The sequence below is a fragment of the Carlito syrichta genome, unplaced genomic scaffold, assembly GCF_000164805.1.
Source record: "Carlito syrichta isolate Samal-C Ts95f unplaced genomic scaffold, Tarsius_syrichta-2.0.1 Scaffold314152, whole genome shotgun sequence".
Lineage (NCBI taxonomy): Eukaryota > Metazoa > Chordata > Mammalia > Primates > Tarsiidae > Carlito > Carlito syrichta.
This window is the reverse complement of record NW_007258248.1, coordinates 225,937-248,185: the sequence shown is the minus strand read 5'-3', so window position 1 is coordinate 248,185 and position 22,249 is coordinate 225,937. Positions and strand designations below refer to the sequence as shown.

At 40.9% G+C, this 22,249-nt stretch overlaps 1 pseudogene; it reads left to right on the top strand.

Annotated features, from left to right (window-relative positions):
- LOC103273744 overlaps window positions 1-14,216 on the top strand; it is a 16,601-nt pseudogene extending 2,385 nt beyond the window's left edge.
- Window positions 14,217-22,249: the final 8,033 nt, after the last annotated feature.

The following is a 22,249-nucleotide window of genomic DNA, read 5'->3' as shown; positions in this document are numbered from 1 at the left end:
AATCTAGTTGCAGGCCAGAGAGTGCATATTTAGAAAAAATCTAGGACAAAATTTGTAAATATCCATCCAAAACTCAGAAATGTATAGCTCTGTATTACTCTCCTATATAATCTTCATTATAACCATCATAATCACCCTGTAGTTACACAAAGAAGAATAATAAAGACATAACATACAAAAACTATCTTCTCCAAATTATTTGACATTTAAAGATATTGGAAAATGGGATGACTGGATGATGTCATTCCACCATGCTAACCAATATTAACATGTTGTTTACAACCTTGAGGAGGTGGGAGAGGTTAATGTTGGTGTCAAGATAACACTATTCAATGCACAACAGTTCAAATACACTAAAATTTTGTTTTATTAAAACAAATTAAATTCATACATAGCCTAAGAAACATTTCAAAATACTGTATTTTATTACCCTTAATGTGAAGCTGGTAAAACAATTGATCTTTAAGCCACATTTTGGTCCTACGCCAAGGTTGAACTGGTTCCTCCAACCCCTGCTGAGATCCCTAGAGCTATTCAGAGCCTGAAAAAAATAATCAATAGTGCTCAAACTGGTAGCTTCAAACAGCTCACAGTTAAGGAAGCTGTGCTGAATGGTTTGGTGGCCACTGAGGTGTGGATGTGGTTTTATGTCGGAGAGATCATAGGCAAGCGTGGCATCATTGGCTATAATGTTTGAAGACCAGTCTTTAACATCTGATGATATTTGACTTGTTATCTGAGTGTTTTTGGACTATATGTGATCAGACTGCTATCTGAATAAAATCAGATTTGTCAAAAAAAAAAAAAAAAAAAAAATTTAAACATTTCTGTCTTGTTATAATGCAGAATATGACTCTGATCACCTATCTTTTTTTTTTTTGAGTTGGAGTCTCACTCTGTCGCCCAGACTGGAGTGCAGTGGCCGCTCCCGGCCACCGCAGCCTCGACCTGATGGGCTCCGGCGATCTTTCCGCCTCAGCTTTCCAAGTAGCCGGAATTACAGGCATGTGCTACCACGCCCGACTGATATTTTTGATTTATTGTAGAGATGAGGTCTCGCTGCCCAGGCGGGTCTTGAACCCGCAGGCACAGGCAATTCACTCACCTCAGCCTCCCAAAGGCGCGGGATTACAGTCTGAGCCACCAAGCCCGGCTTGATCACCTATCTTATGCATCACTTTTAATGCTGCTATTGTCAATCACAGAGAGCCTCTCCACTTAGAATTTCTTGATGCATCCTTCGTTTCAAAGTCCTAAACCTTCCAAGGAAAAGATAAACATAATGCCCACCTAATTTAGAAGAAACTTAAAGCTCTGATGCAGCAACAAGTGACCACATCCTTTCATGTAAACAAAAGAAATAATTTGAGAGTCAAATCACATTAATATTTGCTTTTTTAAAAATCTAAAATCTATTCAATGCAAAAAAGTGCAGAGGTCCAGTCTTCATGGAGCAGGGCCTGAGGTAGGGGGAGGGAATGAGAAACAAAGACAAGAGATAGTGGGATTGGGAGGTCTCTCTCCTCAATAGGTGAGAGCCCATTTATTATATAACATGCCTCTTATATAGGGCAATATAGGGCACAACTGTACAAGGGACTATTGTATTTTGTTGTTGTTGTTGCTTTTTGTTTTTGTTTTGTTTTTTGTTTGTTTTGAGTTGGAGTCTCACTCTGTCGCCCAGATTGGAGTGCAGTGGCCGCTCCCAGCTACCGCAGCCTCGACCTGCTGGGCTCCAGTGATCCTTCTGCCTCAGCCTTCCAAGTAGCTGGAACTACAGGTGCACGCTACCACACCCGGCTAATTTTTTGATTTATTGTAGAGATGAGGTCTCGCCAAGTTGCCCAGGCGGGTCTCAAACCCACGGGCTCAGGCAATCCACTCACCTCAGCCTCCCAAGGTGCGGGATTACAGGCTGAGCCACCGAACCCGGCTAAGACTATTGTAAAAACAAGCAGCATCAGCATCTGGGCCAGGCATCTGGGCCAGGTGTGATTGACGTCATGGTGCTTTGCTTTATTATAAAGTAACAAATCAAGGTTAGGGGAGATGAAGGAACCACAGCGAAATTATGTTGCTACTAGAAGGCAAGCTGTTCTGCATATTATCATTTTGTACCTAGGGTTTTATTGTAGCTAAGACTTTATCTGTACTATGTGTACCCGGATGTGTGGGCATCCAAGACACTGTTTCACGTAGCAGGCTGCATTCCTCACAGACTGCTTCTAGCTAGCATGCAGAGTGTCCAAGCGAGACCTTGCCTACAAGCTTGGGGTACTCAAGGCCCACTACATTTTATGCAGCAGGCTGCATCCCTCACCTGCCTTTGGTTAGAATGTAGAGTTTCCAGGCAAGACCGTTGCCTACAAGCCTGGGGTACTCAGTGCTTGTCTGCTCCCCACATCACATTTGCTCCAAGATGAGGGAATATAGGCTTGGTTCCTGGAACACAAGACAAGAACATAAAGACCTTGCCAGCTATGCTCTGGTTTCCTTCAAAAAAGTATACTTTGTTAACTTTCCAAAAAATTAAACTCCTGTTCCTGGGAAACTTACATACATATAAATTATTTAGCCATTTTAACTTTGGATTACTCTTTATACTTAACAGCCTGATTTAGAGTAAAGTCTGAAAGTGTTAGTGTCTTAATGCTTTTATTCCCACAAATTCTACTTATTTTGACTTGTTATTTGATAAAAATATATTTTAAAATTATTGCACCTACACAGTAACAGTATCTTTTTGTATAAACTGCTGTTTTCTGAAGGTATATCCGAACACATTTTTCATCATGCATTACATTTGTAGTGTTTATCACCAATATAAATTCTCTGAAGTTGAGCAAGTTTGAGCAAGTGTTGGAGGATATCCCTGCAGAATAAAGTTTGCTGTGTAATAAGATCTGTGATATAAGTTATTGTATCCTCTTTTTATTTCTAATTTCTTTTGCTCTTGTGTAGTCTGAGTTATATTTTGTGATAGGCCCTTCAATGGTAATTGTATTTGCTACATATTTATTCAATATGTACTCACTGATGCTGAGTAATATGCAAACAAGTATTAAATGCTTTGTCACACTTTTTTAAAACATGTATACAATTCTTAGGTATAATTTTTTTTCATGTACACTAAGGAGTGACCATTGGTTAAATGCTTTTCCATGTTCTTTATGATGGAAGTTTTTCTGTGGTATGATTTTTTTTTTTTTTGGTCTATAAAGGTGTGAGTACTGGTTAAAGAATTTGCCACATTTTTCACATTTATAGAGTTTCTCTCCAGTATGATTAGGTTTGTGCAAAAGTAACTTTGGTGTTTGCATTGTTGATATTTTCTGTTTGAAATTGGAATAATTCTCAAATAAATGTGATCATGTTATACATCATTTTAATGCACATTTCTCCCTTTATGTTTTTTGGCTAATGACTTGTTACTTGCTGTTCAACAACCAATTGAGAACAATCATCGAAGAGAATCCTCTTACAACTATACAAGAAGTTGCCGAAGAACTCAACATCAAGCATTCTACATTTGAAGCAAATTGGAAAGTCATTCCACATTTGAAGTCATTCCACATTTGAAGCAAATTGGAAAGGTGAAAAAATTTGATAAGTGAATACTTCATGAGTTGACTGGAAATTTAAAAAAATAGTTTTGAAGTGTCATCTTCTCTTATTCTACAAAATAACAACTGACCATATCTCAATTGAATTGTGATGTGTGACAAAGTGAATCGTATACAATAACTGGCAACAACCAGCTCAGTGGATGGACCAAAAAGATGCTCTAAAACACTTCCTAAAGTCAAACTTGCACCAAAAAAAGGTCATGGTCATTGTTTGGTGGTCTGCTGCTGGCCTGATCCATTACAGTTTTCTGAATCCATTACATCTGAGAAGTATGCTCAGCAAATTGATGAGATGCACCAAAAACTGCAATGCCTGCAGCTGGCATTGGTCAACAGAAAGGGTCCAATTCTTCTCCGTGACCACACCTGACCACATGTCACATAACTAATCCTTCAAAAGCTGAATTAATTGGGCTATGTAATTTTGCCTCATCCACCATATTCACCTGACCTCTTGCCAACCAATTACCATGTCTTCAAGCATCTCGACAACTTTTTGTAGGGAAAACACTTCCACAACCAGCAAGATGCAGAAAATGCTTTCCAATCTGAAGCACAGATTGTTATGTTACAGGAATAAACTTATTTCTTGTTAGCAAAAATGTGTTGATGGTAATGGTTTCTATTTTGATTAATAAAGATATGTTTAAGTATAGTTATGATTTAAAAATCATGGTACAAAATCACAACTACTTTTGCAACAACCTAAGGATTTGCTTAAGATTAATTAATGGAAAGGTCTGGAAGATGGTGGCCGAGCCAGTTGGACTATGCGATGTTGGGAGCCGGCCGTGGAGGCCCGCCTGAGCACTAGGGATCCAGGTGGACTGTGGACCCTGAGACCACCAGGTTTGGTTCAGGAGCTGAAGGTCCATTCCCTCCTCCTTTCTTTGTTGTTTAGCATTACCCACTGGCAGGGATTTTGATGATCTAAGCATGAAGTTCTGAGAATATGACAGGCATGGCTGACTCTAGGGATCCATTGTTCCCGTTTCTCACAGACTGCGGTTTCAGCTTTAAACTTAACACAGTTCAAACTCAGATCACATTTGAGAGCCTTATACATGATACAAGCTTCTTTATAAGATTTAAAAATATATTTGTAGAATTAGTATATACACTTAGAGAGCTGTTTCCAGCTTTAGATGGTATAGATGATTATCAAACTTTGGGCTGGGCCACATTCCTAAGGGCCCAGAGTCCACTTTGGGCTGGGCAGAAATTAAGATAGATACATAGGATTTTAGAATAGCCATTTTGTTAAGAGATCATAATCAATTGTTCCTGGAAGTGGCCCAGCTTGATCTTTGGGCTAGGCTACATTCTTTAGGAATTGGTTTAAACTATAATTAAGAGTTGTTTATAGTACAGGTAAAATTAGCACAGATAAGAAAGGTATTAGGATTTTAGTCAGTTATATTGCTTTTGAGGAATATAAACCAAGCATAAGGAACAGTGAGATAATTTTGGGATTGTCCTTCCTCATGCTTGGGAAAATGCCTTGTGGATGGGGACGTTCCCCACCTACCTGGCTTTGTGTTCACGTGAAAGTCTTGTGATCTGATTGGGATTGTCCTTCCTCATGCCTAAGGAAACACCTGGTGGGTGGGGGATGCCCATCTTTCTTTCAATATCTGTCCCTATTACATAATCGGCTTCTGCACTAGACAGAGTCCAGTTTCTTTCTTTCTCCTTATTTCTCCAGAATATTCGCCGATGCTGCCCCACCTTCCAGGGACCCTCTAAATCTCTTTTTGGGGGCTGGCCCCCCATAATGCAAGTCCCAGTGTGAATGAGCAAATGGAAAACTTTGAGTACGTGCAGGTGAGTGAGTGGGTGGGTGTGTGAGTGGCTGATTGAGTGAGGTCTAGGGAACTAGCGGCCAGGTCCTGGTGCAGCAGCTGGTGCTGCAGCTGCATAGACCCTAGCAATTCCTGGGATGCAAAAGCCAAGTGCCATTTTTTCCCCCAACATAACACTTCCTGAGAAGGAAATGTTGGGAGAGACTAAGTAAGGGCTTGTGAGCAAGTGACCAGGGCTCTGTTGTAACAGCTGGTGCTGCAGCTTCTCTGTTTGGTCCCTGACTCTTTCCAGGTTGCATGAGCTGAACAACTTTTTTTTTAATGGACAAAAGTTTTTCTGTGAAGAAGTGGTGAGGAGAGACTACTGCCCCAGGCTCTGCCTCATCACTGCAGCAGGAGAGACTCCTGGCTCCAGGTTTTGCCTCACCACTTCAGCACCTGGTCAGGCCCTGCAGAGGGAGTCCAGAGGCAGAGTTCCAAGAGGACGAGAGAGGTACTTCACCACCGTCTTGAAGGTAGGGCAGGAAAGTGCTCCGACTTGCTCACCACAGAGCAACAGACCTGATTTCTGTGACTGTTGAATCTAGTTGCTTGTGACCCAGAGGTCACAGGGGTTGTCTGTGACCCAGAGGGAATATTCTGAAAGCACAAACTTCAGAGGGACCTGATGAGTGCTAAGTCCCAGGCACCCCACCCCCTACCCTGATCTAGTCACCAGACAAAGGGTGTGGCTGGAAAAAGATGAAGAAAAACTCCAAGAGATCAGTGGTGAGTCCAGGGATGACTCAAATACCTTCCTCCCCAGCAATCCTCTGAACATCAGACCCACACAGCTGGGCCATGACTGAGAGGGACAAACCCAGGTGGAGCCTGGACTTTGGTCACAATAGGAGAACTCCATTCCAGGAGAGGCCTGACTGGGGAACTCCCTGTGAGTACATACCTGGGGAAGAGACAATCCCGCATCTCCCCACTGGAGGAGATCTCCCTGACCATATAAGAGTGGGAGGGGAGGACAGCAGCCCACCCACCTCCACTGCCCCTCCTCCTACCCTACTCCAGACACTGGGAAGAGAGTGAAAGAGGTGGAAGCTCTGCAGGAGAGACCAGACTAAGAGGAAGAGTTACAGAGCCTGCCACAGAGGGCAGGTTAAAAAAAAATTTTTTTTTAAAATTTTTTGTTTGTTTATTAGTTCATCTATTTAAAAAATATTTTTCCTTTGTGCATGAATGTGTATGTGAAGGTTTGATGTACATCTCCCTTTTTTCTTTTCTTTTTCTGTTTCTTTTGTTTGTTGTTTTGTGTTTGTGTGTGTGTGAATGATTGAGTGCTTATCTTTCAATTTGGTTGTTGTTGGTTTGTTTTTGCTCTTTTGTTCTTCTGCTTATTTTTATTTTTAGTTTAAGGTGTGCATCAATATGTGTGAGGGTTCAATCAGGATTCCTTTTTTTCCTGGTATTTATGTTTTTCTTCTCCATTCACTTTGTGCTAGGCGTGTGTGTGTGTGTGTGTGTGTGTGTGTGTGTAGTTTTCTTGATTTTTTGATGTTTGTTTTGTTTCATTTTGTTGTTATACCAGTTTGCTTTGGGGGTGTGTGTCTATGTGTGTGTGTGTGTGTATGTTCAATTTTTTTGTGTTAGTTTCTACTTTCATTGTTCTGTTTTTTTCTTTTCTTTCATTCTTTTTAAAACATTTTTTTAAAAACTCTTTTCCATCTTATTTTATTCTATTTTTCTCTGTGCTCCTCGTTGCTGTCACTGTATCTCAAATTCAGGACGTACACACACGTACCCATTCATCATCACATAGAGTGGTGGTAGGGAGTGGGTCTTATTGAACACATACCACAATCAGTAAACACTGTAATTTGCAAGTTGTTTCTGAATCTTAGTGGCCTATCCCCTACCTATTTGACTTTCAAAACTACAAGAGACAGCAATGCTTCCCACCCACAGTCCTATTTCAGCATAGAACAAATCCAGAGCCCTGATCAGGGAAGATTAGAGGGCTGAGCAAACTTCAGAGGGAAAAGCCTCTCCCACTGACACTGAATAACAGAATTAAAGAGAAAAGAGATCTGTCATAAATGAGGAAAAATCAAAGAAAGACCACAGGTAATTTCAAGTGTAACAAAGAGAAAACTCAGACATTGGAGCCCAAACAATGGAAGTTACCAATGACTGGCCCCAGAATACGACAGGAATTAGGGAATGGAAGGAGTGGATAAGACTCAAGAAAGACATGATGCCACACTGAAAGAACTTGTAACAGAGTTTTTGGCAACACAAAATTTCATCCAGGAAATGAATAACAAGATGAAAGCATGGAAAGCAGATTTAATTTAGCCAAAGAAAGAATCTCAGAACTCAAAGACCAGAATATGGAATTAACCCAATCTGTAAAAAACATAGAAAGAAGATTCAGGAAGAAAGAACAAAGCCTACAGAGATGTGCAATTATATCAAGTGGTCAAACTTACACTGGATTGGTATCCCAGAAGCAAAAAGGGACATGGAAAACAACTTGGAGCAAGTATTCTAGGAGGTAATCCGAAAAAACTATCCCCATCTCACCAGAGATGTAACCATCCAGGCACAAGAGATACAGAGAACTCCTACAAGACATGAAATGAGAAGACCAACCCCTAGAAACAGGGTAATTCACCTACACAAAGTAGGCACAAAAGAAAAAAATTCTAAAGGCAACAAGAGAGAAAGGTCAGACTACCTACCAGGGAAAATAAATCAGAATAGCAGCAGACCTATCAGCAGAAACACTACAAGCAAGAAGGGACTGGAGTCCAATATTCAAAGTTTAAAGATAAACAATTTCAACCAAGAATTTCCTACCCAGCAAAGCTCAGTTTCATCAGTGATGGAGAACTAAACTCCTTCCCAGACATCTAATCCCTAAGAGATTATGCAGCTTCCAGACCAGCTCTACAAAAGACACTTAAAAAGTTTTAAGCACAGAGGAAAAAAGAATGGCCACACACTTCCCAAGAGAACAGAAGACCACAGAATCAACAGAGAATACAGAGCAAAGAGAAACTTGAAAACACACACATTCATCAACCCCAAAGACAAAAGAAAACACGCAAAGAAAAAACTTTTTAAGAACCTAATGACAGGGATAAACAATCACATTTCAATAATCAGCCCAAATGTGAATGGACTAAATGCACCACTGAAAAGACACAGATTGGCAAACTGGATAAGAAACCATGACCCAATTATTTGCTGCATCCAGGAAACTCATCTCACCACAAGGGATGCACACAGACTCAAAGTTAAAGGATGGAAAAATGAGTTGCTAGGCAAATGAATCACAAAAGAAGACAGGAGTCATGATCTTAATATCAGACAAAACAATCTTTAAGCTATCAAAAATTTAAAAAGATACAAAAGGACACTACATAATGATAAGAGGTTCAATCCATCAACAAGAAATATTCATCCTTAACATATATGCACCCAACATAGGAGCTCTGGCATTTATAAAGCAACTACTAAGTAAACTAAAAAAAGATATTGACTCTAACTCTATTATAGCAGAGGACTTGAATACTCTACTAACAGCCCTAGATAGATAATCAAGGCAAGAAATCAACAAGGAGATCCAGAACCAAAATTTGACACTCAACCAAATGGACTTAATAGATACCTACAGATTATACCACCCAACAATCAAGAATATACATTCTTCTCATCACCATATGAAATGTTCTCCAAGATCGATCACATTCTTGGCCATAAATCAAGTATAAATTCCATAAGGTTGAAATATTACCAGGCACCTTCTCAGACCACAGTGGAATAAAAATAAATATCAACACCAACAAATTTTCTCCAAAGCCCACAAAGACATGGACACTAAAGAGTATGATGCAGAACAACTACTGGGTCAACACTGAAATCAAAGCAGAAATTAAAAGATTCCTGGAAACAAATGAAAATGAAGAAACATGTTACCAAAACTTCTGGGTTGCCATGAAAACAGTTCTAAGAGGGGAATTTATATCTCTACGAGCACACATCAAGAAAATGGAAAGATCACAAGCTGAGAGCTTAACAAATCACCTAAGGGAGCTGGAAAGGGAAGACCACCAAAACCCCAACTTTAGCAGAAGAATCGAAATCATCAAAATAAGAGCCCAAATACGGAACATAGAAGACAAAAATATCATAGAAAGCATCAACAAAACAAAAACCTGGTTTTGAAAGAACAAGATTGATGGATCCCTAGCTAGAATGACTGGCGGAGGCCATGACAATCTGGGGCTCAGCATGGAAACCAAATGAAGACACCCCCCTGGAAGGCAAAGCCCCAGAGGGGATCCATGTGCATGGCAAGGCCCCACAGAAAGTCTTGAGGAAAGTTCTGCATAGCTGCCCTGTGACTCATGGTCGCCTAGTTATTCCCATTATATTGTTATACTCCTGCCTTACAGGAATAATAGGTTTCAGTCTCCCTTGGAAAAGAATAATGTAACCAGAATTGGAGGGTACAGTGTCTACAATGCCAGTAATAAAGCAGTCAATGTTTCAACATCGGTTAAGCCTCAGGAAATACAAATAAGAACAGGAGAGGTCATGACGACCCAATCGTCAATAGAACCAATCACTGTAACATCCACTGCAACAAAATGTACCTTTAACTGTATGGCAAATGAAACACTTAGAGATTCCCTATTAAAACTGTGGCATAAGGAATTAACAGAAACTGAGGTAAAAACTGTTACAGATAACATAGGTGTAGTTAAACATCAGATTAGTCATAAAACCGGAACCCCCAAAAATAAAGCTCTTAAGCCTTTACCTACTATTAGAGCAGGGCAACATGTGGGATATAATATTAATAATAGAGTTTGGTGGGCCCCTAGGGGTAGAAGTAGCATGCAAAATTTATTGTGGCTAGATCCTCCTTTACCTTACACCAGAGCTTATGATGAAGATATGGTTAGGTGGGCTTGGGTAGATGGCAGATGTGTTAAATGGAACTCTCTGTCTCTCTGGTTAAGAATTAAATGTAGTAGTCCACCATGGTGTTTAATTCTAAAAGCATAGAAAATAAAAATCTGCTACAAAGTAAATCAATGGTATAAGAAAAATTAAATGTAACTATTATACAATAGGAGATTGTGAGAATAGATATAATTAGCTAAACTTGATGTAATTAGTAATAATGATTTTTTGCTATTGTTCAATTATAAAAATAAGTTAGAAATATTTAGAATAGATGAAGTATGCTTTGTGTGAATCCACATATTATTGCTTTAATAGCTGATTGTCCTTTTTTTACTTTTTATTTTCCTTATAGAAAATTATATATTTTCATGAAATAGGATGTTAAGTTTATAAGGTTAATAGTCCAGCAGGTGGTGGTAGTAATAACCACAAAAACCAGTTTTGGGTTTATGGGCAAGTTGTATTAATCATTAACTTTATAATAAATCTTGTAAGACATGAGAACATACAGTATCTGTGATAAAATAATGAAATCATCTTGTGATTGTATAACCACAAAAAATGATTAATTTATAATTTACTATAAATAAACGCAACCTGGTATGTTTGATTGGCAGAGCACCTGAAGAAACTCTGGTCATGATTCCTCATTCCCTCGCCTCATCACACCTCCTTCTCAGGTCCCCGTGAACCCCCCAGAGCTGGCCTCCAGCAAATGACCAAGAAAAGAGAGGAAAAAAAAGACAAATAAACACAATCAGAAATACAAAAGATTGAATCACAACTGACCCTGAAGAAATACAAAAGTTTATCAGAGGTTACTATGTACACTTATATGGGAACAAACTCAATAACCTAAATGAAATGGAGAACTTTCTGACATCACACAACCTCCACAGGTTGACACAAGAATACATTGTGGCACTGAACAGACCAATAAGAACCCAGGAAATTGACTCTGTCACATGAAAACTACCTACCAAAAAAAGCCCTGGACAAGATGGCTTTCCAGCAGAATTCTACAAAACTTACAGGGAGGAGCTGATACCAATTCTATTGAAAGTATTCCAGGCAAGTGAGAAAGATAGAATTTTCCCCAAATCATTTTATGAAGTTAAAATCACATTAATACCCAAACTGGGTAAAGATCCAACACAGAAAGAGATCTACAGGCCAATATCCCTTATGAACATAGATGTAAAAATCCTCAACAAGATTCTAGCAAATTGTATCCAAAATCACATCTCAAAAATCATCCACCATGACCAAGTAGGCTTCATCCCGAGGATGCAGGACTGGTTAAACATTTGCAAGACCATAAATGTAATTAAATACATCAACAGATGTAAAAACAAGAACCACATGATTACATCATTAGATGCAGAAAAAACTTTTGATAAAATCCAGCATCCATTCTAGATAAAAACCCTTCAACACCTAGGTATAGAAGGAATATACCTCAAAATAGTAAGTGCCATCTATGATAAACCCACAGCTAACATATTGCTCAATGGACAGAAACTGGAAACATTTCCCCTGAAAACTGGAACAAGACAAGGCTGCCCACTCTCACCTCTTTTATTCAACATTGTGTTGGAAGTCCTAGCTAGGAAAATTAGACAAGAGAAGGAAATCAGGGGTATTCAGATTGGAAGAGGAAGTCAAGTTATCCCTCTTTGCTGATGATATGATCCTATACCTTGAAAATCCAAGAGAATCTGTCAAAAACCTGCTTGCACTGATAAAAGACTTTGGCAAAGTCTCACGGTACACAGCAGGCAGAGACCCAAATAAAAAGCTCAATCCCATTCACAATAGACACAAAAAAAAGAAAGAAAGAAATACCTCACCCTCTTCCTAACCAGAGAAGTGAGACCTTTACAATGAGAACTACAAAATGCTGCTCAAAGAAATCCAAGAAGACACAAACAGAAAAATATTCCATGCTCATGGATACGAAGAAACATTGTTAAAATGTCCATCCTACCAAAGGCAATCTACAGATTCAACACATTGCCCATTAAATTACCAACATCATTCTTCTCAGACTTGGAAATGACAATACAGAAATTCATATGGAAACATAAACAACCACAAATAGCCAAAACAATCCTTAGCAAAAGAAACAAAGCAGGAGGTATCACACTTCCAGACTTTGCATAAGGCTACAGTAATCAAAACAGTCTGGTATTAGTACAAAAACAGGCATATAGACCAATGGAACAGGATAGTTTCCAGAAGCAAAGTCTCAATTTGTCAACCAACTCATCTTTGACAAAGACTCCAACAACAACCACTGGGGAGAGGAGAACCTATTCAGTAGATGGTGCTGGAAAAACTGACCACTTGCAGAAGATTAAAACAATACCCCTACCTATCCCCATACACAACAATCAACTCTAAATGGATCAAAGACCTAAATGTAAAACCTCAAACTATAAGACTCTTAGAAAACACAGGAGACACACTTATGGAAATTGGAACCGGCAACCAAATCCTGATCAGAACCTTAAGCGCCTATACCGGAACATGAGTTCTACCGTCTGGCTCTCCTCCGCTGCCCTACGAGCTTCACCACTCTCTCCACCTCCTACTCCACCAATTACCGGTCGCTGGGCTCCATCCAGCCACCCAGCCTCTGGCCCACCAGCAGCGCGGCCAGCGTCTATGCAGGCGCTGGTGGCTCGGGCTCCTGGATCTCTGTGTCCTGCTCCGCCAGTTTCCAGGGCGGCTGGGAATCTGGGGGCCTGGCCACGGGGATGGCCAGGAGTCTAGGGGCATCCAGAGCAAGAAGGAGACCATGCAAGAGCTGAATGACCGCCTGACCTCCTATCTGGAGAGGGTAAGGAGTCTGGAGATCAAGAACCGGAGGCTGGGGAGCAAAATCCGAGAACACCTGGAGAAGAAGGGACCCCAGGTCAGAGACTGGGGACATTACTTCAAGACCATCGCAACTTCTGTGGACAATGCCTGCATCATTCTGCAGATTGACAATGCCTGTCTTGCTGCAAATGACTTTAGAGTCAAGTATGAGACAGAGCTGGCCATGTGCCAGTCCATGGAGAGCAACATCCATGGGCTCCGCAAGGTCATTGAGGACACCAATGTCACCCGGCTGCAGCTGGAGACAGAGGTTAAGGCTCTCAAGGAGGAGCTGCTCTTCATGAAGAAGAACCATGAGGAGGAAGTAAAAGAAATACAGGCCCAGATTGCCAGCTCTGGGTTGACCTTGGAGGTAGATGCACCCAAGTCTCAGGACCTCAGCAAGATCATGGCAAACATCTGGGCCCACTATGATGAGCTGGCTCAGAAGAACCGAGAGGAACTGGACAAGTACTGGTTCCAGCAGATTGAGAAGAACACCACAGTGGTCACCACGCAGTCTGCTGAGACTGGAGCTGCTGAGGTGACACTCACAGAGCTGAAACGTACAATGCAGTCCTTGGAGATTGAACTGGACTCCATGAGAAACCTGAAGGCCAGCTTGGAGAACAGCCTGAGAGAGGTGGAGGCCCACAACGCCATGCAGATGGAGCAGTTCAGTGGCACTCTGCTGCACCTGGAGTCTGAACTGGCACAGACCCAGACAGAGGGCCAGTGCCAGGCCCAGAAGTATGAGTCTCTACTGAATACCAAGGTCAAGTTGGAAGCTGTGATCACCACCTACCACCGCCTGCTAGAAGACGGAGAGGACTTCAGTCTCAGTGATGGCCCAGACAGTAGCAGCTCCATTCAGACCATCCAAAAGACCACCAGCTGCAGGATAGTGGACAGCAAATTGGTGTCTGAGACCAATGACACCAAAGTTATGAGGCGTTGAGGCGGCAGGAGCAGGGTGCCCTTCGGGGAAGCAGGGTGCCCTTTGGGGAAGCCAATAAAAAGTTGAGAGGTCAAAAAAAATGTGCCTATACCATAAGAAATAAGATAGACAAGTGGGACCTCATGAAAGAAAGGGATTGGCAGTAGTGGGAAACTGTCAGGGGAGGGCAGGTGGAAGTGGCAGTTGAGGGAAACTGCTAGGGGAAGGAGGGGCACACCTCATCAAAAAGGGTACCTGCATAATCAACCTAACCCTGTATACCTAACCCTGAATTGTATCCCACATATTTAAAATTAAAAAAAAAATTATTTTTTAAAAAAGGAGGATTGGCAGTAGAGGGAAACTGCCAGGGGCAGGTGATGTGGGATTGGTAGTAGTGGAAATACTTTCTTAAAGTATTGATAATTGTTCAAGGTCCTCTTATGAGTGAGAATATATGGTACTCTGTTCTTTGTTTCTGTAATATATCACTGAGTATGATAGACTCTAAATCCATCCAAGTTACCGCAAAGTTCATATGTTTGTCCTTCTTTATGACTGCATAATATTCCACTGTGGATATGTACCACATTTTTTTTTTTTAATCCAGTCTAGCTTCAGTGGGCAGCTTGGTTGGTTCCATGTTTTTGCTATTATGAATAGAGCTGCATACCTCATCAACAAGGGTACCTGCATAATGAACATTTGTATACATATTCCTGAATTGTACCCCACATCTTTTTTTTTTTTTGAGTTGGAGTCTCACTCTGTCGCCCAGACTGGAGTGCAGTGGCCACTCCCAGCCACCGCAGCCTCGACCTGCTGGGCTCCGGCGATCCTTTGCCTCAGCCTTCCAAGTAGCTGGAACTACAGGTGCACGCTACCACGCCTGGCTGATTTTTTGATTTATTGTAGAGATGAGGTCTTGCTGCCCAGGCAGATCTCGAACCCGCGGGCTCAGGCAATCCACTCACCTCAGCCTCCCAAAGGCGCGGGATTACAGGCTGAGCCACCGAGCTCGGCTTGTACCCCACATCTTTAAAAATAAAAAATTAAAAAGAAAAAGAGATTAATTAGTAAGGTGTGATAACTGTTTAAAAGCTTTAATACATTTTTCACACTTGTAGGGTTTTTCTCCAGTATGAATTTGCTCATGTTCAGTAAGGTATGAAAAAAATTTTTTTTTTTGAGTTGGAGTCTCACTCTGTTGCCCAGACTGGAATGCAGTGGCCGCTCCCAGCCACTGCAGCCTCGACCTGCTGGGTTCCGGCGATCCTTCCGCCTCAGCCTTCCAAGTAGCTGGAACTACAGGCGTGCGCTACCACACGGCTTATTTTTTTATTTATTGTAGAGATGAGGTCTCGCCAAGTTGCCCAGGCGGGTCTCGAACCTGTGGGCTCAGGCAATCCACTCACCTCAGCCTCCCAAAGGCACGGGATTACAGGCTGAGCCACTGAGCCCGGCTGAAAAAAATTTTAAGACATTGTCACATTCTTCACATTCGCAGGGTTTCTCTCCAATATGAATTCACTTATGTTTAATAAGTGTTGAGCATGAGTTAAAAGCTTTGCCACATTCTTTACATTTGTAGAATTTCTCTCCAGAATGAATTCTTTTATGTTCAGAAAGGTTTGAGGAATGGTTAAAAGCTTTGCCACATTCTTCACATTTTTAAGGTTTCTCTCCAGTATGAATTAGCTTGTGTTTATAGTAAGGTATGAAAAAAATTTAAAGGCTTTGCCACACTCTGCACATTTATAGGGTTTCTCTCCAGTATGAATTTGCTTGTGTTTAGTAAGATCTGAGCACTTAAACTCCTTACCACACTCTTCACAGTTGTGAAGTCTCACTCTGATATGATTTCTCTTATGTTGAGAAAAGTTTGATCTGTATTTAAAAGCTTTGCCACATTGGTCACACTGGCAGAGTTTCTCCTCAAGATGAATTTTCTTATGTTCAGTTAACTTTGAGCACTGATTAAAGACTTTGCCACATTCTCTATATTTGTCGAGATTCTCCCGGGTATGAATTCTCTGAAGTTGAGTTAGAACTGAGGACATGTAAAAGGATTTGCCATATTCTTTACATTTGGAAGGTTCCTCTCCAATATAGCTTCTCTCATATTTATTTAGATTCACCAATTTACTACAAAACTTTGTATCTTCATTAGATTGAAAACTTTGGATATGGGTAGTTGAGAAACACTGGCTAAGTCCATTGTGGCATCCTTTCTTTCCCTTACACTCACCTACACTTTCTCAGTCTGTCATTGTTTACATTCTTAAGTTCACAGTTTCCATATCTTCTCATTATCACTTTTTGGAATAAATCTTTGATGCCCTTCTCTGGCAAAAGGTCTTTGGTAAAATGAGATGGCCATGCTGAAAGAAAAGAATATAACAAATTATGCCAATTAGGAATATTAGATGAATATAGTTTATAACTCAAATGTATACAATTATAAGAAGCACATGAGCAAGATAGCATAATTTAAAACCCCAGGCCCTATTTCTTTCAACGATGTATAAACTTAACAAAAATATGCTGACCAAAATGCCCTTGTGAGAACTCTACATACTAGTTAAGAATTTGCAGGCTCCTAGTTGAGCACAATGCCAAGAGGTACATAGAAAGAGAAGGAAAGTTTGTTACAGTAACCCACCAGGACCCTTCCTTCACCCCATGGTGAAGCATGGTGCATCTAGGAGTAAACTCTCAATTCCTGGCTTCTCACTCTCAACTCCTGGCTTTTCACTCAAAAGAAAGCAAAAACTGGCAGATGTGTCCATGCTTCTGGATTTTAATGGCCTTTCCAAAGACTGATCTGTCCCCATAACACAGAGTATTGAGAGGAATGGTGGTATACTGTGAATGTCAGGTTGGGTCTGTCGAGATCAAGACTGTTAAAGCAGCAGAGAGACAGTAGAACCATAGACAGAAAACAGGTGCAGCAAGTGATTACAGGCTGTTAAAAAGAAACACAAGGCCAGGCTCGGTGGCTCAGCCTGTAATCCCAGCACTTTGAGAGGCCAAGGCAAATGGATTGCCTGATCTCATGGGTTCAAGACCAGCCCCTGCAACGTGGTGAGACCTCATCTCTACAATAAATAAAAAATTAGCTGGGCGTGGTAACTCACACCTGTAAGTACCGGCTACTTGGAAGGATGAGGCAGAAGGATCGCCAGAGTCCAGCATATCAACGATGGGGTGGCTGTGAGTGTTCCACTTCACTCCAGCCTAGGAAATGGAGTAAGATTCCAACCCACCCCTCAAAAAAAAGAAAAAGAGACACGAGCAAAGATCTATAATAACAACACTAATACAATTTCAGAGAAGATACCTCCTAAGAATAGGTTTGAAAGGCTCTTGGAATTTCTAGTCTGGTTAGTTGGTATCAGTTTTTCCCAGGACAAAGTTACTTTATGAATATTGTGACAGGTGGCCTTTTTAATGCTGAAATCTCAATGACAGATTACAACATATACAAAATGTCAAGGTGACATGATCAATAATGAAGCATAATAAATATCCAGATACCAACCCTAAAAAAATAGAAATATATAAATTACATTTAATAAGTGAAATGAAGGTTGGGTTTGGTGGCTCAGCCTATAAGCCCAGCACTTTGAGAGTTCGAGGCTGGAGGATCACTTGAGCTCATGAGTTTAAGACCAGCCTGGGCAACATTGCGAAACCGCCATCTCTAAAAAACACAAAAACTTAGTTGGATGTGGTGGCACATGCTTGTATTTCCAGTTACTTGGGAGGTTGAGGTTGGAGGATCACCTGAGCCCAGGAGTTCAAGGCTGCAGTGAGCTATGATAGGCCAATGCACTGCACTCCAGCCTGGGGACAGAGTGAGACTCTGTCTCAAAAGTAAAACAAAACAAAACACCAGAATGGTTAGTAGAAAAAGGCTGTTACAACCCCAGATTCAACCACATTACAAATTACAGAAAGGACAAATGTCAAGAGTATTCTCTCCTTATATTGTCATGCTATGTATCTATGTGTGTGTGACCTTTGTTTTCTTTGCCTTCTCCCGTATCATATGATACAGTGACCTATATCAGCATGTTAGTATTGCTAATTTTATATAATAATATTTAAGTTACTGGATATCAGGAGAAGAGCAGACATTACTTAAGGATTTTGCCTCCTCATCCAAAAAAGAAATCAGTGAGTTTTCCATGTAGGTAGGATAGATGTATGATAATAAACAGAATTATGACTGTGTCATTGACTTTATTTAAGGATTAATATGTTTGAAGGAGATACATGTTTTCAGATGACAAGGGGTGAATTTTTGATGGTGAATTTTATGTGTCAGCTAGGTTGGACTAAAAGCCCAGATAGTTGGTAAAACATTACAAGTGGGCCTGGGCACCTTTTTGTCCTTTGTCACAGGGACTTATATACAGAGAGTGCCAAAAGATGTATATGCATTTTAAGAAAAGAAAAAACTGTATTAAAATTGTAATACTCAGTATATATTGATAACATAAGATGAATACAAGTCACATTTAACTTCTGCAATTAAATATGTGCTCAAAGTGGTTATCATCAGTGTCCATTCACTTCTGATTATGGTGAGCTAAAAGATATACATAGATAACCTCTCTTAAAATGTGTATAGAGCCAGTCATGGTGGCTCATGCCTGTAATCCCAATACTTTGGGAAGCGGAGGTAAGAGGATTGCCTGAGTTCACAGGTTAGAGACTAGCCTGGGTAACTTGGTGAGATCTCATCTCTACAATAAATCAAAAAATTAGCCTGGCAAGGTGGTGGATGCCTGTGGTTTCAGCTACTTGGAAGGCTGAGGCAGAAGGATCATCTGAGCCCAGCAGGTTGAGGCTACAGTTGCCATGAGTATGCCACTGTACTCCAGCCTGGGCAACAGAGTGAGACTCTGACTCAAAGAAAAAAATGTGTATACATTTTTTGGCACCTCCAAATATAGAGATTCACAAAACACTGGAGATTAATAAAATATGAAAGAATGAGATGGAGGGGGTGGGGAGTGGGGGGAGAGAAGAATAAATTAAGAGTACAGTGGTTCATACCTATAATGGGATGGAAGGAGGATTGCTTGAGCCCAACAGTTTGTGAAGCCAGCTGGGGCAACATAGTGAGAACTCTTCTCTTTAAAAAAAAAAATCAAAAAATTTAGCTCACTGTGGTGGCACACAGCTGTAGTCACAGATACTAGGGAGGCTAAGGTTGAAGAATCACTTGAGCACAGGAGTTTATGCTGTGGTGAGCAACGATCAAGCTGGGCGATATCCTGACAAAGAAAGGAAGGAAAGATGGAAGGAAGGAAGGAAGGAAGGAAGGAAGGAAGGAAGGAAGGAAGGAAGGAAAGAAGGAAGGAAGGAAATCTTCCTAATTCAAAGTAGGGTGTAACATGCCACCATTCTTGCTGTGTTCTAGCCCTCATGAATAGATTAATGACCTTATGAATGGAAACTCAGGGCGCTCTCTCCCTCCCCCTCATCATCTGAGGATACAACCTGAAGATCCCAGTCAGTGGGTTTTTGCTATATCAGCCTAAACTGACTAAAATAGAAGTGATCTCTGGTTTTTTTTGTGTGTGTTCTTCTGTCAGGAATGACCACTTAGTGCTGTGAGCCTTGGAGGAGGCTGCCCATCTCATATACCAAGATGAGACACAAGGTCTGTTTCTACATATAACAGGAAGGGTGAGAAGGTGTAAAGTCAGAGGATGACAATATCTGAATGTCATTTAATCTAACTCTATTACTAGGGCAGAATGGAAAATGAGGCCCAGAAAGGAAGTGACATTCTCAAGATCATATTGCTGGACCCAGGCCTTGTTTTGAGTTGTATTCCATGCTGCCTCCCACCTCTTTTTTGTAGTTCTTCCAACTCTGTGTGTGTCCTGTATCTATACTGGTACCACAGAAAGGATAATTGTGAAAAGTATTTTCTCCTTATGTTGTCATGTATGTGTGATGTTTGTTTTCTTTACTCTCTTCTTGCCTTATCATATAAGACATATTGACTTATCAGTATGTTAGTATCATTAATTTTATTCAATAACATTTAAGTTAATGGACATTAGGAGAAAAGTAAACATTACAATTAATGTTTTATAAGATTTGTCTCATACACACCTGATGGTTCTCTAGGAAGAAGATGCTGGCATGATTCCTATTGTACATGTTGGGAGGTTGGGGAGATCCCAAAACACACAATGCCTGCACTACCCTCCCATGCCCACAGGTCAGTCCTCACCCTTTGCATTGGTGGTAGGAGAAGAGGACTGGGTCACCAGGGTTGCAGGGGCGGAGTTGGCAGTGGCCCAACACCTGCAACTCTTCCTAGACTCCTCCAACCCTCCAACTCCTCCAACTCCTCCTGGCGCCTGGTACCGCCTCCTGCCTGTCCTCTTCCCTCCCAGCTGCTCAGAGCCCCCAAGCAGCATGAATTTTCTACAGCAAATGGGGGCCTACAGGGGTGGTCTGGGAACCAGGGGAACTGTGAGGTGCCAGAGCTGCCCAGACCACAGGGTTCTTGACTCCCTCAGATGCGGGGACATGTCCTGGCAGGTGGTTGCAGACAGGAGTATATATTCATGTGGGTTTGTATGTAGGAACAATCGGTCAAAACAGGTGTTTTGCTCTGCAAGAGGAGAGAGTCAGGCTTTGAAATTACATCTTTTTCTTATTTACTTTATTTAAAACTGATTTTAAATAAAGTCTAATTATCGTATGATGTACCCATGCTTCTGCCAGTAAATTAGTGTACACTTTAATTCGTTTTTTTCAGTTGAATTAGTTCTTTTGTTTGTTCCTGTTTTTACTGTAAATTTTTAAATTTATGGTTAACCAGTGAGATGCTTTTAGAAAATTTTCAATAAGAGGAAGTGAATATTGTTTTTTAGAATGAACTGATGTCTGTGGCCAAATATTTGTCCTTTTGTTATCATTGGTACGTCAGTTATTTCATTAAAATTCAATTTTGATAAGATACAAAACTAATAAAAATACCCTATAGTTGTTGGAATGATAAAAGAAATTCTGATGCAGTGATGGTATACCAATCAGTAGAATGCTTAAATTTTCAAATGTTTCTAATGAAAGCTATGCTTGAACAATTCACATTGCAGCAGCAATGTTATTTGTAAATGCCATTTGTATACTGGAAAGAAGCAATGCAGTCATCATTGTGGAGAAATATGCAGCTCAACTAGTCCAGCAACAATTTGATAAATTATATTAAGGAATGAGACCTCAAGATAAAACTCTACAAAGAAACTTACTGATAACAGCCAGGTGCTGTAAAAGCCAATTAGCCAGCTAAAAGATATTTACTGTTGCCTCCCAGTAAACAAAAAGCAGTTGACCATTGACTGTTAGTTACATGGTACAAGAAGCAGTTAACTATTGTTAACTACTACTGTTAATTAACCCTATCTTAAAGAAAGGAAACACTTGCATGAATCAGCCACTACACAGTCCTCTGGAGATTTCTTTTCCCAGACCTCTCCCAAAGACAGGGCTCTGGCCCACACTGGACCCCCGATATAGTCTTATCAATACCTCTATTTAGCCCCTGCCTTTTGGCAGTCAGAAAACTCTCTCTGCTGCTTTTGTCCATTATGGCCTTCACTGCATATCTTCTCTTTAATAAATCTACCTTTTATAATTCCTAATTTTATTTGTTAATACTCTCACCTCTGTGACTCTGGCCTACCAAGCCTGCCATCCATGGCAATCATAACCCTAGCAGCCTGGAGAGCTGCATACATCTTTTGATGGTTACATTTTTTTTTTTTTTTTTTTTTTGAGTTGGAGTCTCACTCTGTCACCCAGACTGGAGTGCAGTGGTCGCTCCCGGCCACCGCAGCCTCGACCTGCTGGGCTCCGGCGATCCTTCCGCCTCAGCCTTCCAAGTAGCCAGAATTACAGTCATGCGCTACCACACCCGGCTGACTTTTTGATTTATTGTAGAGATGAGGTCTCGCTGCCCAGGCGGGTCTTGAACCCGCAGGCTCAGGCAATTCACTCATCTCAGCCTCCCAAAGGCGCGG